At 48.6% G+C, this 15,693-nt stretch overlaps 1 long non-coding RNA gene across 1 annotated transcript in view; it reads right to left on the minus strand.

Annotated features, from left to right (window-relative positions):
• Positions 1–14,858, minus strand: part of LOC114809125 — a 72,356-nt gene extending 57,498 nt beyond the window's left edge. The window contains exon 1 of the long non-coding RNA XR_003756885.1: positions 14,687–14,858. This is a non-coding gene — a long non-coding RNA (uncharacterized LOC114809125). The remainder of the gene's footprint in view (positions 1–14,686) is intronic.
• Positions 14,859–15,693: the final 835 nt, after the last annotated feature.

Below are 15,693 nucleotides of genomic sequence, written 5' to 3' on the forward strand. Positions count from 1 at the left end.
TGATTCCCCTGTGTCTACCCCAGCGCTTAGAACAGTGCTCTGCACATAGTAAGCGCTTAACAAATACCAACATTATTATTATTACAATATAACAATGTAACAGACATATTCCCTGCCCAGAACGAGCTTACAATCAAGAGGCACATCCAGCAACCCCAGAGGGAAGCAGGAGAAGGACTTGCTAGACGGGAGGTGTGGGATCAGGAGGAGACTTGAAAGAGGGGAGAGGGAGGGGGCAGAGGAAAGGAAGGTGAGAGGGACAATGAGGAGAGAACTGAGAGGCAGAAAAGAAACAGTAAAAGGATGATTGGGAGACAGAAAGAGGAGAGGAAAAAGAAGAGGGAGAGAAAAAAAGGCAGAGCAAAACAGAGAAAGCCAGAGAAAAAGGAACAGTGACAGTATAGTAATAGTAGGTATTAAACACTTACTGTGTGCAGAGCACTCTACTAAGTGCTGGGAAAGAAGTGGAAATTAGACGTGGACCTTGTCCTTCAAAGGGGTCACAATCTATGAAGCGTTTCAGGTGGTGATAGAGAAGTGAAGATGGCAAATATCCCATAACTATTTCTTGATCTGTTATTTTCACATTGTTGCTGTTGTTATTTACAGTTCTGCATCCAGAGAGATGGCTTCGACAAGCACTGGGCTTTGGGGAATATATTGAACACGGGAGCTGTTTCAGAGTGTGCGGTGCTCATGGTTTCTTATAATGAATTTGTTTCCAATCAGCCAAATTGACCCTAGTATTATATCCTCCATGAGAGTGACAGAAATTTTACTGTCAACATTAATTAGGGAAACCATGCACTAATTGGTACATTCATCATGGGATCTTGTAAGCTTCAGAAACAGTGAGAATCCAGCTGTTTGCTGGATTGGAAAGCAGACGGGCTGTCTGGCCCCTCCCACCTCAGCTTGGAGGGAGTGGGAAAGACCAAAATGTGATAAGGAACCTTCTTAATAGTCCTAATGGTAATTATTAGGCACTCTATTATTATTGTGAATAATAACAACAGTCACGGTATTTGTTAAGGGCTTACTGTGTGCCGAGCACTATACTAAACACTGGGGTGGATACGACACAATCGGGTCCCACATGGGGATCGCGTTCTAAGTAAGATGTGTTTGCATATGTCGGTGTCTGTATATATTGGAGTGTGTGCATATGTCTGTGTGTAAGAAGGATGCGTTACTGTACACATGGAAAGGGATGTTTGCCATAATACATGAGAGGGTGTGTGTGGGTGTCTCTATATGTTGACGGTAGATACTAAGGTTGTGTACTAGGCAGTCGGATCCCAAACGGTAACAGTTGCTGGGGCGGATCTCCGGGCATCTAGGATAGATGAGGGTAATCAGATCAGGAAGCGGCGTGGCCTAGAGGGAAGACCTAAGGCCCCGGGAACTCAAGACCTGGGTTCTAACCCTGCCTCTGCGTGACCTCGGGCAAGTCATTCAACTTCTCGATGCCTCAGTTTCCTCATCTGAAAAAGTAGGGATTAAATACCTGTTCTCCCTCTCCCTTAGGCTATTTGCCCCACTTGGAACGGGGACTGTGTCTACCCTCATTAATCTGTATCCATCCTAGTGCTTAATTCGGTGCTTGGACCCCAGAAAGAGCTTAACAGGTACCCCGATTTTTATTATCGAGCATCACCCCTGTCCTGCTAAGGGTTCAAAATCTTAGTTTGGGGTCCCCCTGTCGGGTGCTTCTGCTGGAGAAAATCCTCTTTGCCTAGAAAGAAAGAAAGAGGACCCCTTAGAGCCAGGAAAGCTGGGAACTCAGACAAGCCCCTTATCTCTAACCTTTAGCCCTTGAACCCTCCCTGCCTGGTGACTTGCTGTCGTGTAAACCTGGACTGCCTGCACTGCCCTTCTAATCCACCGCCCCCCAGCCATAATCCTCCACCCGCACCCCAACCCAACGGAAGCCGTAGCAATCCGGAATGTGGATCCAAGCTGCCGAGATCTATCTTGGAGACCAAGCGCAAGGGCTAGGCAAACGGGACAAAGGCAAATGTAGGCCGAGGGCTCCTCCGCATGGAGTCCAAGGAAAGCACAGCTTGGATAAGGGTCTCTGGCCACCCACCTCAGCTGCCCCATTTAGCGGCCATTCTCGTGACCTGATTGAAGGAATCTGGGAAGACCACCCATGTCCCAGAAATTCTTCCTTCTCGCCTGCTCTCCTTCCTTGCTGCCTCTCTACTGAGGCAAGGTTTGAGGGTCAGAAGGTGGGTGGGGGGAGGAGGGGAAAGGGAGAGTTAAGAGGGTCGGTCAAGGTTGGGCTCATCGGGGCTAAATGCTGCTTTTATACTACATTGTACCCAGAAGCCTCTCTGCTCAGCATCTCCCCACCATCCCTGGTCTGGTGGAGACGATTCCAGAGGTTAACCTGGATGGATTGACCAGAGGAGATTCCCCCGATCACCTCAGCTGCCCAACTTACCGTTCGATATCCTGTCGGAAGAGTACTTCCTTATATCTAGCCCACATACCATAAGCTCTCGTCCCGTTCTCCACTCCAGAAGCACTTGGGCTGGACAGACCTCCACTGTCTTCCCTGAGTGGAAGCGAATCCCGCGGTCGGAAACCAGGCCCTAGAGGCGGTCGAGGTTTCCTGGAACCCACAGGAACCAGTGTGCCGCTCTAAGGACCGGTTTAAGGCTCAGGGAAGTTAGGTGGTCTCAGGCCAACAACCAGCCCCTTCTCACCTTCCCTAGAGCACCGTTCTGACCATAGCTCTGTGGAGAATGAACGGTATTTATTGAGCACTTTCTGTGTGCCAAGTACTGTACTAAGCCCTTGGTCGAGAACAATAGAATAGGAAGGCACCACCTCCCCCTTTTCTCCTCGACACTGCCAGGGCTGTCTGCATCTGGGAGCGGCAGCCCCATTAGGGCGAGAGGCAGCAAGGTTCGTTGGGCTGGGGTAGAGCCAACAAGCCTGTTCACAGGTTCGGGGAGACAGACCACAGACTATGGGGATGGGGCCCCTGACGATGCCCACTTGGCCTCACTGGTTGATTCTTTCCTTGCAAGCCATAAGGATCGTTCATGCCTCTCCTTGTCCCCAGTAATCCAGAATAATCAAACGAAAGCACCTTTAAATTAGGCATTTAGGAATATGCGTCTGCTGCCCCAACGCTTACGTTCCCTTGTATCTGTCCCGACTCATCGTTAGGTGAGAAGCAGTGTGGCCTTGTGGATAGAGCACGGTCCTGGGTATCAGAAGGACCCAGGTTCTAATCCTGGCTCTGCCACGTGTCTGCTGTGTGGCCTTGGGAAAGTCACTTAACTTTACTGGGCCTCAGTTACTTCATTTGTAAAAGGGAGATTCAGACTGTGAGCCCCATGGGCCGCTCCTCGTATCTACCACAGCACTTAGAACGGTGCCAAGCACTAACGAGTACTAATTAATTAATTGGTTAATTCATTAGGCTGTAAACTCCTATGGGGTGGTGCCACTGTGCTCTAGAGCGAACAGGAAGACCTTAGGGCTGTGCTCCCAACCGGTATCCGGTGCCCTTGCGGTTGGCAGCCTGCCCACCTACAGCAAGATGGCAACCCAGTTGATCCACCTCTCAGTCTGGGGTTCGTCCTCTCCGACTCCGGAGCCGCCCGGTACCCAGGGCTGTGACCAGCGCAGTGGGCAGAGTCACCCGACACCCCGGGCCACAGGAGGGTGGGAATGTAGGAGGCCGAGCATTAAAAGAAGATTAAGAAAGGGCATTTTGCACCACATTTGGCCCATCTCTGTTATGGATGGCAGACAGGTTACTCAGTCATTCAATCACACTGACTGAGCGCTTACTGTGTGCACAGCACTGTACTAAGCAAGTGGGAGAACAGGCACATTCCCTGCCTGCAGTGAGCTTATAGTTTAGAGATAAGCTTACTCCACCCTCCACCCACGAGTGTCCCCTCTCCTGAGGTGCAGAAAGATGGATCTGTTGCTTCCCCTTCGCTTCGGCTGATTAATTCTCAGGTGGCGTTTTTAGAATGATTTTATGATTATGGTATTTGTTGAGCACTTACTATGTTTCAAGCACCGTTCTAGGCCCTGGGAGTTCATCGAGGTTGGACACGGTCCCTGTCCGGGGGCTAGCTGGGGATTTCGAGGGAAAGCCGGGCGTTCGGGTTATTTAGAGAATCTAAAGATTCTCAAGATTCAGACCTACGGCCAAGAACAAGCTGAGACCGAGACCGGAGGACTCTGCGCTGTTTCCATGGTAACCCTGCCAGGCTCGGAAATAAGGCTTTTCTCCCGAGGCGCCTTCTTTCTTGATTCACTGCACAAACCGACAAAGTCTCTCTATTCCCTGCAACTTCGGCCTTTGGCTGGTGTACAGCACCATCTATTGGGAGGGAAAAATCTCCTCTGTCTTGAACATGGCTGAATCCTCAAAAATAATTGTGATATTTGGGGGTTTTTGTTTGTTTTTTAAGGTGTTTGTTCAGCGCTCACTATGCCAGACACCGTACTAAGCGCTGGGATAGATACATCCTAATCAGGTTGGACATAGCTGTTAAGCATTTACTGTGTGCCAAGCACTGGTACTGAGCGCTGAGGTAGATACCAATATAAGCGGAGTAGATTCAGTCCTTGCCCCAGCTGGGGCTCGCAGTCTAAGGTTGCAGAGATAGGTATTTCATCCCTATTTTTACAGATGTGGAAACTGAAGCATGGAGAAGATTTTGTTTTGGTTTCATGGTATTTGTTACGCCCTCACTTTATGCCAGGCACTATCAGGGGCCGGGGTAGTTACAAGCAGGTTGGACCCAGTCCATGTCCCCCATGGATCTCATAGACTTAATCCCCATATTACAGATGAGGTCACTGAAGCAGAGAAGTTAAGTGACTTGCCCAAGGTCACAGAGAAGATGAGCGGCAGAGACAGAATCAGAACCCAGGTCCTCCTGATTTTCAAGCCCATGCTCTATCCACTAGGCCATGGTACTTCTCAAGAGACCTGCCCAAGGTCTCAGAACAGGTAAGTGACAGAGCTGAGGTTGGACCCCAGGTTTCCAGATTCCTCTTTCCACTAGGCTTCACTGCTTCTCTACAGAATCTCATTAGAACGTGTCCCCTTTCTGACTCCGGCCTCCCAAAGATGGAGACGTGGAGGGTTGGGTTCCCACTGACCTGCAGGATTCAGGGCAGCCCAGGGGAAAGGTGATTATTCAAACTGGCTGAAGAAGAACAAAAGATAAGCAAGGCCACCACCAGATCAGACCAGTGGTCCATCTTCCCTGGATAGTAATAATAATTGTGGTGTTTATGAAATGCTCATTCTGGGTCAGGCACTAGAATAAGTGCTGGGGTAGATATAAGAAGGTCAAGTTGGACCTTTTGATTTCTCTCCCTATCCAGGCATTATTACGGAGAAGCAACGTGGCCTAGTGAGAGAAGCTTAGGACTGGGATCCAGGAGACCTGGGTTCTAATCCCGGCTCTGCCACTCGCCTGTTGTATGACCGGTTTAACTTGATAACTTCTCTGTGCCTGTACTTTTTCGCCTGTAAAATGGGAATTACATACTTGTTCTCCCTTGGTCTGTGGGCCCAACATGGGACGGGAACTGTCCGATCTGATTATCTTGTATTTATCCCAGTACTAGGCACCTAGTAAGCACTTAACAAGAATCCCAATATTTTTTAAATAGTATCTGTTAAGCACTTATTGTGTGCCAAGCACTGCACTAAGCACTAGGGTACATACCGGATCATCAGGTTGGACATAGTTTATGTCGTGTATGAGGCTCACAGTCTTAATTCCCATTTTACAGATGAGGAAGCTGAAGCACAGAGAAGTCAAGTGACTTGCCCTAAGTCACAAAGCGCACATTTATTGCCATTGTTCTTGTCTGTCCGTCTCCCCCGATTAGACCGTAAACCCGTCAAACGGCAGGGACCGTCTCTATCTGTTGCCGACTTGTTCATTCCAAGCGCTTAGTACAGTGCTCTGCACCTAGTAAGCGCTCAATAAATACTATTGAATGAATGAATAATCAGATCCGACTGACACAGTCCATGACCTACGTGGGACTCACAATCCAAGTAGGGGGGAGAACAACTATTTAATCCCAATTTAATGGATGAGGAACTTGAAGCGCCGAGAAGTTAAATGACTTGCCCACGTTCCGCGGCCGGCAAGTGGCAGAGCCACGTCTAGGCCTGGGTTCTTTCCTCTAGGCCGTAGAGTTTCTCTTCAACTTTCTGGATGCTCTCTCCAACATGGCAACAGGAGGTTTGGAGGTCACCCTGCTGGGTGCCTGCCCTAATAGTTATATGAACTGACACTAGCTTGGCCAATCCAAACATAGATATAGATAGCCACCCTAAACTAGGAAGGGGCCAGACTTAGGAAGTCTGCTTTTTCTGATTATCTGAATCACCCCGGGTCTCAATTAGTTTGGAAGATTGATTCTATTTTGCACTGGGGTTTTCATTCAGTAAGTATTTATTGAGCACTTACTGTGTGCAGAGCTTGGGAGACTACAATATAACAATAAAACAGACGTGTTCCCTGCCCATAACCGGCTTACAGTCCAGAGGGAGAGACAGACATTAATAAAAATAAATAAATTGCAGATACGTACGTAAGTGCTGTGGAATGGAAAGGAGGGATGAATAAAGGGAGCAAGTCAGGGTGACCAGAAGCGAGAGGGAGAAAAGGAAAGGAGGCTTCTTGGAGGAGATTTCTGGTTGCCCAGAAGAGGAAGGGTTTCTTGGGGATTCCATAACCACTGAAGTAATTTGTCAGTCAGTCAATTGGTCAACAGTATTTATTGAGAGCTTGCTTGTGCAGAGCATGTTACTAAGCGCTTGGGAGAGCACAGTATACGAAAGTAACAGATGCATCCCCTGTCCGTGATGAACTTAGATCAATCAAGCACTGAATTAGATGCCACTGAGAGTACAACCAAGGTAGAAGGGTATAATCAAGTGTTCCCCTCAAGCTGTCTACCGTCTAATGGAAGAGATCGGTAGTCATACGTTATTTGCAAATAGTGGGAGCAAGAAAAGGAGCAGAGATATAACTTTATGAAATGATGTTTGTTCCCACACTCTGTACAATATTTTGCATGCGGTCAGTGCTTAATAAATCCTATAACTTCTACTACTAGTGCTGCTTCTTGCGTTGCTCAGTTGTCGGGGACCTAATGGAATATTAATCCTTACTCCATGGCATTATTGACCGGAATATACTGCGCGCACACTGTATAAACAATCTAGGTCATAAATGCCCACTCCACAGGGGTGATGGGGCCGTCGTCCTGGCAGCTGAACTCCTGGCTTGCTCCTCCCAGGCCTCAGGAAAGACCACAGAGTTTTCCATCAAAGCTGAAAAGACCCAAAACTGTGATTTCGTGACCTGATAGCTCTTGAAAGCTTGTTCCCTCCCTGTCCTCTTTCCTCCTAATTTCCTGGATCACTTCTGGGGGTCACATGAGCCACTTTGCTCCTGTCATTCGGTCATTCGTATTTATTGAGTGCTTACTATGTGCAGAGCACTGTACTAAGCGCTTGGGAGAGAACAGTAGAACAATAAAACAGACACAGGGAAAGATCCCATCGAGGCAGAGGAAAAGAAATTGAGGGAAAACACACACACACACACAGGTATTCATTCATTCATTCATTCATTCATACAATCATATTTATTGAGTGTATCCTGTGTGCAGAGCACTGTACTAAGTGCTTGGGAGAGTACAATATAACAATAAACAGACACATTCCCAGCTCACAGTGAGTTCACAGTCTAGAGAGGGAGACAGACATTAATATGAGTAAATAAATTACAGATATGCACCTAAGTGCTGTGGGGCACTTAGGGGGATGAATAAAGGGAGCAAGTCAAGGCAACGTAGAAAGGAATGGAGAAGATAAAAGGGCTAGGGTTAGACAGGGAAGGCCACTTGGAGGAGATGTGTCTTCAGTAAGGCTTTGAAAAAGGGAAGACTAATTGTCTGTCGGATTTGAGGTGGGAGGGCATTCCGGGCCAGAGGTAGGATGTGGGCTCGGAGTCAGTGGCGAGGTAGACAAGATGGAGGGGGATCAGTCCACAAGTACACCCACATATCACCTACATACACCAGTCACACTTGCACAGTCGTGTATACAATCCACCTGTCCCATCAATCAATCAGTCAATGGTATTTTTTGAGCACTTAACTGTGTGCAGAGCACTATACTAAGTGTTTGGGTGAGTATAATAAAGCAGGGTAGGCAGACGTGTTCCCTGTCCACTATGAGCTCCTGGATGTGATTCTCGGCAGGGAGGGAGGAGCCATGAGGTGGAAATATCCTAAAGACATCAAAGAGCCCTGATCTCTGAGGGAAACCTATCGTTTTCAGAAACATGAGCGTCCTACCGCAAACCTACATTTCTCTTGCCTTTCCTCCCCTCTTTGGAGCATTTCGGAGCGGGAGTAGAAGAGGAGGGTGAGTTTCTTCGTCAGTGACTTATGTAAGTGTCCGTGGCAAGGGAGACGTTACATAACCCCAGGTTCCTCAGGCACATCTCGTGGGTCACTTAGCCCCTAGCTGTCCCTCCTGCCTGTCGAGAGCCATTTTTCACACTCAGCCGGGCAGACTCTCAACCAGAAATGCAGAAAATCAGAAACCAGAAATCCTCCTTGTCAGGCCCCAAACCCGTGCTTGGAGAGGCTGTTCCAGTGCCACCTGGTTTGACCTTGACCGCGGAGGGCGTCTGAGTGGGCACCGAGGGCCTCCGGGCAGAATCGCATAGTCCAGCCGTGTGAGAAATTATATGAGTCTAAAGGCCTCCTGAAGGCCTCCATTCCTCCTTGCTAAAGAGCTCTTCCTTACAACCAACATCCTTCTAACCGAGGGACGAAAGACACATGGATCCATAAGAAGATAATTAAAACAAGAAGACCACAATAGTTGAAATAGGTGGCCTGGGGCTCCCCCACCTGCTCCCAGCGGGGTGAGGCCCTCCATCCTGCCGGACTGGAGTAGGGCAGGAGTCCCTGTAACGACTGCATGATGTGGGGAGGGAGGAGGGAAAGGTAGCGACTGTGAGACCGAGGGCGGTTTGCCAGAAGCGACGAGGAGCCCGCAGACAGTTCCTTTCAGCAGTAACGTCCTGCTGCTTTGGCCGCTGTGGTTGTTGATTTACGGATTTGGTGGCATTTACTCCGTGGTTTCTATCCCACCCCAACTGGCCCCTCATTCTAAATAATAATAATCATGGTAATGGTACTTGTTAAGCGCTTGCTATGTGCCAAGCGCTGTTTAAAAAATGGGGTAGATACTAATTAATCAGGTTGGACACTGTCCCTGTCCCACGTGAGGTTCACAGTCTTAATCCCCATTTTACAGATGAGGTAATTGAGGCCCAGAGAAGTCAAGTGACTTACCCAAAGTCACACAGCAGACATGTGGTGGATCGGGATTAGAACCCAGGTCCTTCCCAAGCTTCTCTAAATGCTGGAGGTGGCTCCGCCCACTCTCTGCTCCTGGGGAGCGGCTGTAGTTGGGGATGGGGAGGCCACGAGGGTGTCAGCAGGGAGAAGAGGGGTGGCCCCAGCCAACCACGCACCCCCACGATCCCGGCCTAACTGGGGAAGCCTTTTCATTTATACGTCCGGATGAGTCCTCTCGTAGGGGCTCCCATAAAACACGCTCCCACAGAGAATCCCTTAGAGAAGCCACATCTCCTCCAAGAGGCCTTCCAAGACTAAGCCCTCATTTCCTCTTCTCCCACTCCCTTCTTTGTCACCCTTGCACTTGGATTTGCTCCCTTTATTCTCCCTTCCCTCGGCCCCTCGGCACTAACGTATGCATCCATAATTTATTTGTAGTAACGCCTGTCTTCCCTTCTGGATTTATAAGCTCACTGTAGGCAGGGAACGTGTATTCCACAAAGCGCCCTGCACACAGAGAGTGCTCAGTAAATACGACTGACTGATGGATTAATTGATTGACTCCTCGATCTATTTCCCCACCTTCAGCTCCAGCTCCTCCTGGCTCCCCCGACAGTACTGCTCCGATGTCCCTCCCGACCCTGAGGGTGGGGGCTCAGACGGGCCAGGCCATCAAATTGTCACAGGGAAATTGTCACATACAGGATGGGAGAAGTCGAGAGCTGATGGGGGAATCTCCTCTTGCTCCCTTTATTCAACCCCTCTCCGAGCCACGCGGCACTTACGTACATATGCACTTAATACAGTGCTCTGCACACAGTAAGCACTCAATAAATATGATTGAATGAATATCTATAATGTATTTACTTATATTAATGACCGTCTCCTCTAGACTGTAGGCTCGTTGTGAGCAGCGACTGTATCTGTTTACTGCTCTGTTGTACTCTCCCAATTGCTAAGTACAGTGCTCTGCACACAGTAACCTCTCAATAAATACGACCGACTGACTGACTCCTCTAACCCCTTTGTCATTTTCCTCTGATCTTCTTTATTCAGCTTCACATGGCCTTTCTAGCCACACACTGGCATCTTCAAAGCTTCTCGAAAAAAAGGCAGGAGGGGGAACGTGGAATGGGTTGGCCGATTGAAGGTTTTGAGACTCAGATCTGGTTCTCGGCAGGTCTTTTCTTCATCACCCCTGACGAAACTGTCACGCTTGGAACGATTCGTGTCCGGGGATCATTTCAGCCTCACTGTGGGTTGAAGCCTTTGAAAGCTGCCTCCCTTTTCCACCCTTTGTTTGTGGGTGATCCATCTTGCCTCAGGATGGTGTTGGAGCCAGATTTCATTTGGGGTTATATTAATGGCTTTAATCATTTCCCCAGCCTTTGAGTTTTTCCTACGATCAATACTGGTGTTCTCATCTCTTTGGGAAACTGTTCTTCAGTGAAAGTCAAAGTGAGCTGTTTTGGAAGGTGCCTGAGCTCTGTGTGTTGGCCCCAGGGTTCTCGCTGATAACGAATAGGCTGGTCCAGTCAGTCCAGCTGCCTGGGGCGGCAATGCCACCTGATACCCAGCAACAGCCTCCTGGCGAAGGATGGGGAGAGTGAAGGAAGTGGAGCCGGGGGGGAGGAGGAGGAAGGAGAGGAAGGAAAGGGACGAGGAGAAGGAGGAGGAGGAGGAGGAGCAGAAAAAGGAAGGAGAGGGACAAGGAGAAGGAGGAGAAGGAGGAGCAGAAAAAGGAAGAAGAGAAGGAGGGAGGAGAGAAGGAGAAGAAAGAGAAAGAGGAGGAGGAGAGAAGAGGAAGGAGCAGAAAGAAGAAGAGGAGAAAGAGAGAAGGTGCAGAAAGAGGAGGAGCAGTGTGGTTTACTGGATAAATCTTGGGCCTGAGAGTCAGAAGGACCCGGGTTCTCACCCTGGCTCTGCCACTTGTCCTCTGTGTGACCTTAGGCAAATCACTTTCCTTCTCTGTGCCTCAGTTACCTCAAGTGTAAAATGGGGAATAAGACTGCGAGCCCCGTGTGGAACAGGGACTGTGCCCAACCTGATAACTTGTATCTACAGTGCCTCACATAGAGTAAGCACTTAATACCATAAAGGAAATAAGGAGGAGGAGGGTTGAGGCTAGAATTGTGGCAGGGCGTCCTCACTGGGGCAGCTCCCGGTACTTCAAGGAGAGCTGCAGAAGGGCCTCGGGAAAACAACATCCTCACAAGACAACTGGGAAATCAGGAGGAAGGTCTTGACTCTGAACAGGGAGTGTGGTCTCTACAGAGAATGTGTCTTTTGAATTGTTATACTGTATGCTCAGTACAGTGCTCAGCACACAGTAAGCACTCAATGAATATGATCGACTGACACCCTGTACAGTCAAACCCGGGACTTACATTATTTCCACCTTCCCACCCAACCGAGCTCCATCATCATCATCAGTATTTATTGTGTGCAGAGCACTGTACTAAGTGCCTGGAGGAGTACAATACAACAGAGTTGGCAGACATATTCCCTGCCCATGAAGAGCACATTGGCATTATTTTTCCTCGGCTGCCTCCCTGAGCAGGAAGAAGGAAGGAGGTAGTTAGCAGCAGCTATCGGAAGCAAACTCTTCCTCCTTCCTCCCCTTCCTCTGGGAACGGAAGCACAAAGAAGTGAACTGACATAGCAGGCAAGTGGCACAGCCAGGATGAGGCCCCAGGTCCTCTGACTCCCAGGCCTGTGCACGGACTTGGGAGTCAGAGGACGCGGGTTCTAATCCTGGCTCCATCACTCGTCTGCTGTGTGACCTTGGACAAAGCGCTTAATTTCCCTGTGCCTCCGTTACTTCATCTGTAAAATGAGGATTAAAAGTGAGTCCCACGTGGGACAACCTAATTGCCCTGTATCCACCCCAGCACTTAGAACAGTGCTTGGCACATAGTAAGCGCTTAACAAATACTATTATTAGTAGTATTATTACCCACTAGGCCATGCTGCTTCTCCTCCTCCTCTTCCTTTCTGTCCCTCCTTCTTTCTCCTCCTCTTTCTCCTCCTCCTTCCCCTCCTTCCCCTCCTCCTGAGCTTTTCTGCCCCCCTTCCCTTTCTTCCCTCTCCCCTCCCTCCCAGAGTTTGCAAGGAGGCTCTTAGCTTGGCATCCCGCGGCAGCGCTGACTCCCAGGTCCACGTTCTTTTCACCAGGTCAATCTGCTTCTTAACTGAGTCCATGAAATTGGGGATGACCTCGTTCCTTTCTACCCTGTTGGCCATCAACAACATGTTCGTGTTGGCAAGTCGTTCCCAGGCTAGTTACTGAGTGTCAGAACTGAACACAGAGAAACGGTATGGCCTAGTGGAAAGAGCACAGGCCTGAGAGTCTGAGGACCTGGGTTCCAATCCCTGCTTTGCCACTTGTCTGCTGTATGACCTTGGGCAAGTCACCTAACTTCTCTGGGCCTCAGTTTCCTCATCGGAAAATCGGGAATTAAGACTATGTCCTCCGTGGACTGTATCCATCTTGATTATCTTCTGTGACCCGCAGCCCTTAGTAAAACGGCTGGCACATAGTAAGTGCTTAACAAGTACCATTACAAAAAATCCTCCCAAAGCCCAGGTGATGTCCCAAGAAATGCCATTTCCATCCACGCGTGGCTAAAACTGGATGGGTGGGACAGTCCAGGAGAAGCTCCCCTTCACCCTCACCCAAGGGTGTTCTCACAGCCATTTTTGTACCTCTCCCAACTCTTAAAGAGCCTTCCTCCTTCCTACCCACCAACACCCTACCTTTCCTCATTATGAAGTCTAAGCAAACTTCACCTCCTCCAGGAAGTCTTCCTTCACTGGCACAAGTAAGATGATGATTTTTTCTCCCCTGCTCCCAGTGCCAAGACAACTATCACTAGAAGCAGCTTGGCTCAGTGGAAAGAGCCCGGGCTTGGGAGTCAGAGATCATGGGTTCGAATCCCGGCTCCACCACCTGTTAGCTGTGTGACTGTGGGCAAGTCACTTCACTTCTCTGTGCCTCAGTGACCTCATCTGGCAAATGGGGATGAAGACTGTGAGCCTCACGTGGGACGACCTGATTATCCCGTATCTACCCCAGCGCTTAGAACAGTGCTCTGCACATAGTAAGTGCTTAACAAATACCAACATTATTATTCTTATTATTGTCCTAAAATAGCTGGGGTTTTTTCTGGAGCTGTTCACTACCTTTCTTGTCCAGGAGGGTGAATACCAAATATAAAATTCTTATCACCCAGCACATTCCATTTCTGATTATTTCGAAATTTAGATTCATCCAAGAGGTCACACTTTTCAACCAAGCCTCGAGAACACAAGGACATTCATTTAGAGAAGCAGCATGGCCTAGTGAAAAGAACCTGAGCTCAGAGTCAGGGCACCTGAGTTCTCATTCCGACTCTGCCACTTTCCCAGTGTGGGAACTTGGGCAAATCGCTTAACTTCTCTGTGCCTCAACTGTAAAATGGGAATTAAAAATACCTCTTCTCTCTACCCATTGGACTGTGAGTCCCACGTGGGACAGGGACTGTGTATGGCTGGATTCCAAGCACTTAGTACAATGCTCTGCACATAATAATAATAATGATAAGGTTGGTATTATTAAGCGATTAGTATGTGCAGAGCACTGTTCTAAGTGCTGGGGGAGATACAGGGGAATGAGGTTGTCCCACGTGAGGCTCACAGTCTTCATTCCCATTTTACAGATGAGGGAACTGAGGCACAGAGCACTGAAGTGACTTGCCCACAGTCACCCAGCTGACAAGTGGCAGAGTTGGGATTCGAACCCATGACCTCTGACTCCCAAGCCCAGGCTTCTTTCCACTGAGCCACGCTGCGCTCAATAAATGCTATTGAATGAATTATCTTGTATCTACTTCAGCGCATAGTGCAGTGCTAGGGACACAGTCAGTGATTAGCAAACACCACAATTATTATTCAATTATTATAGATGTACAACATTATTAGAAACCCTTACATAATCCCGGAGCTGTGTTCTTGGAAAAAACTATGTGATAAAGAACCCTAAAGTCAGTTATCAAATCAAAAGAAATTAAGGAATTACAGGGACTCAGACTTTTCATAATTTCAACCAAGACAATATTTTAATTAAGGACTCTAAGAGAGTACTTAATTAAAATGAATATTATTGAAGTATCAGTGGGGCTGTAGGTCTCTATATCAGTCTTTCCCCATCCTGGATGACTATGTTTTCATGAACTTATGTGTGATCTTGGGCAAGCCACTTCACTTCTCTGTGCCTCAGTGGATATGCGTGTGTGTGTCGGTGTGGATTTAGCCTTACCTTTCCAACGTTTCTGCTTGTCTGTCCCTTTTGCCGACTCTTTAAATCCAAGAGGAAATTGGGAAATGTTGCTTCCCCTCTGAAGTACGATTCCTGTGCTCCCCGCCGACCTGGAGAAGTGGTGTGGCTTAGTAGAGAGAGCACGGGCCTGGGAGTCATAGGGGCCCGGGTTCTAGTCCCGACTCTGCCACACGACTGTCGTGTGATCTTAGGCAAGTTGTCTCACTTCTCCGGGCCTCCGTTACCTCATCTGGAAAATGGAGATTAAGACCGTGAGCCTTAGGTGGGACAGGGACTGTGTCCAACCCAATTTCCTTGCATCTAGCCCAGCATTTAGTACAGTGCCTGGTACATAGTAAACAAATGTCACAATTATTATTATTATTATTATAAGAACAAGCTAGGGTTAATGGAGACTTTTATTAATCAAGCAACCAATCAATGGTAATTATTCATTCAATAGTATTTATTGAGCGCTTACTATGGGCAGAGCACTGTACTAAGTGCTTGGAATGAACAAGTCGGCAACAGATAGAGACAGTCCCTGCCGTTTGACGGGCTTACAGTCTATTGAGCACTTACTGTGTGCAGAGCACTGTACTAAGTGCTTTTTTATTAGCCATACACCAGGGGTGAGAAAGTTAGGTGGATCAATCTGGCTCAGGGCCCCACTGAAAGAACAAGAGCCAGATCGCCCATAATTTCCAAGTCTGGACAGGGCATTCCCTGGCAGTGCGGGGCCGGGTTGCCGCTCACCGGAGAGTGTGCCCAGGGTCAGGCCAGGCCCTTCAGGAGACCGGGGGACCCCCCCCCAACTGCTACGTGCCAGGTAGCCGGTAGGCCACTAGCTGGCATGAGTCTGGGCAGGGTAATAATAATGTTGGTATTCGATAAGCGCTTACTATGTGCCGAGCACTGTTCTAAGCGCTGGGGTAGATACAGGGTAATCAGGTTGTCCCACGTGAGGCTCACAGTCTTCATCCCCATTTTACAGATGAGGGAACTGA

Source organism: Ornithorhynchus anatinus, chromosome 2 (assembly GCF_004115215.2).
Source record: "Ornithorhynchus anatinus isolate Pmale09 chromosome 2, mOrnAna1.pri.v4, whole genome shotgun sequence".
Lineage (NCBI taxonomy): Eukaryota > Metazoa > Chordata > Mammalia > Monotremata > Ornithorhynchidae > Ornithorhynchus > Ornithorhynchus anatinus.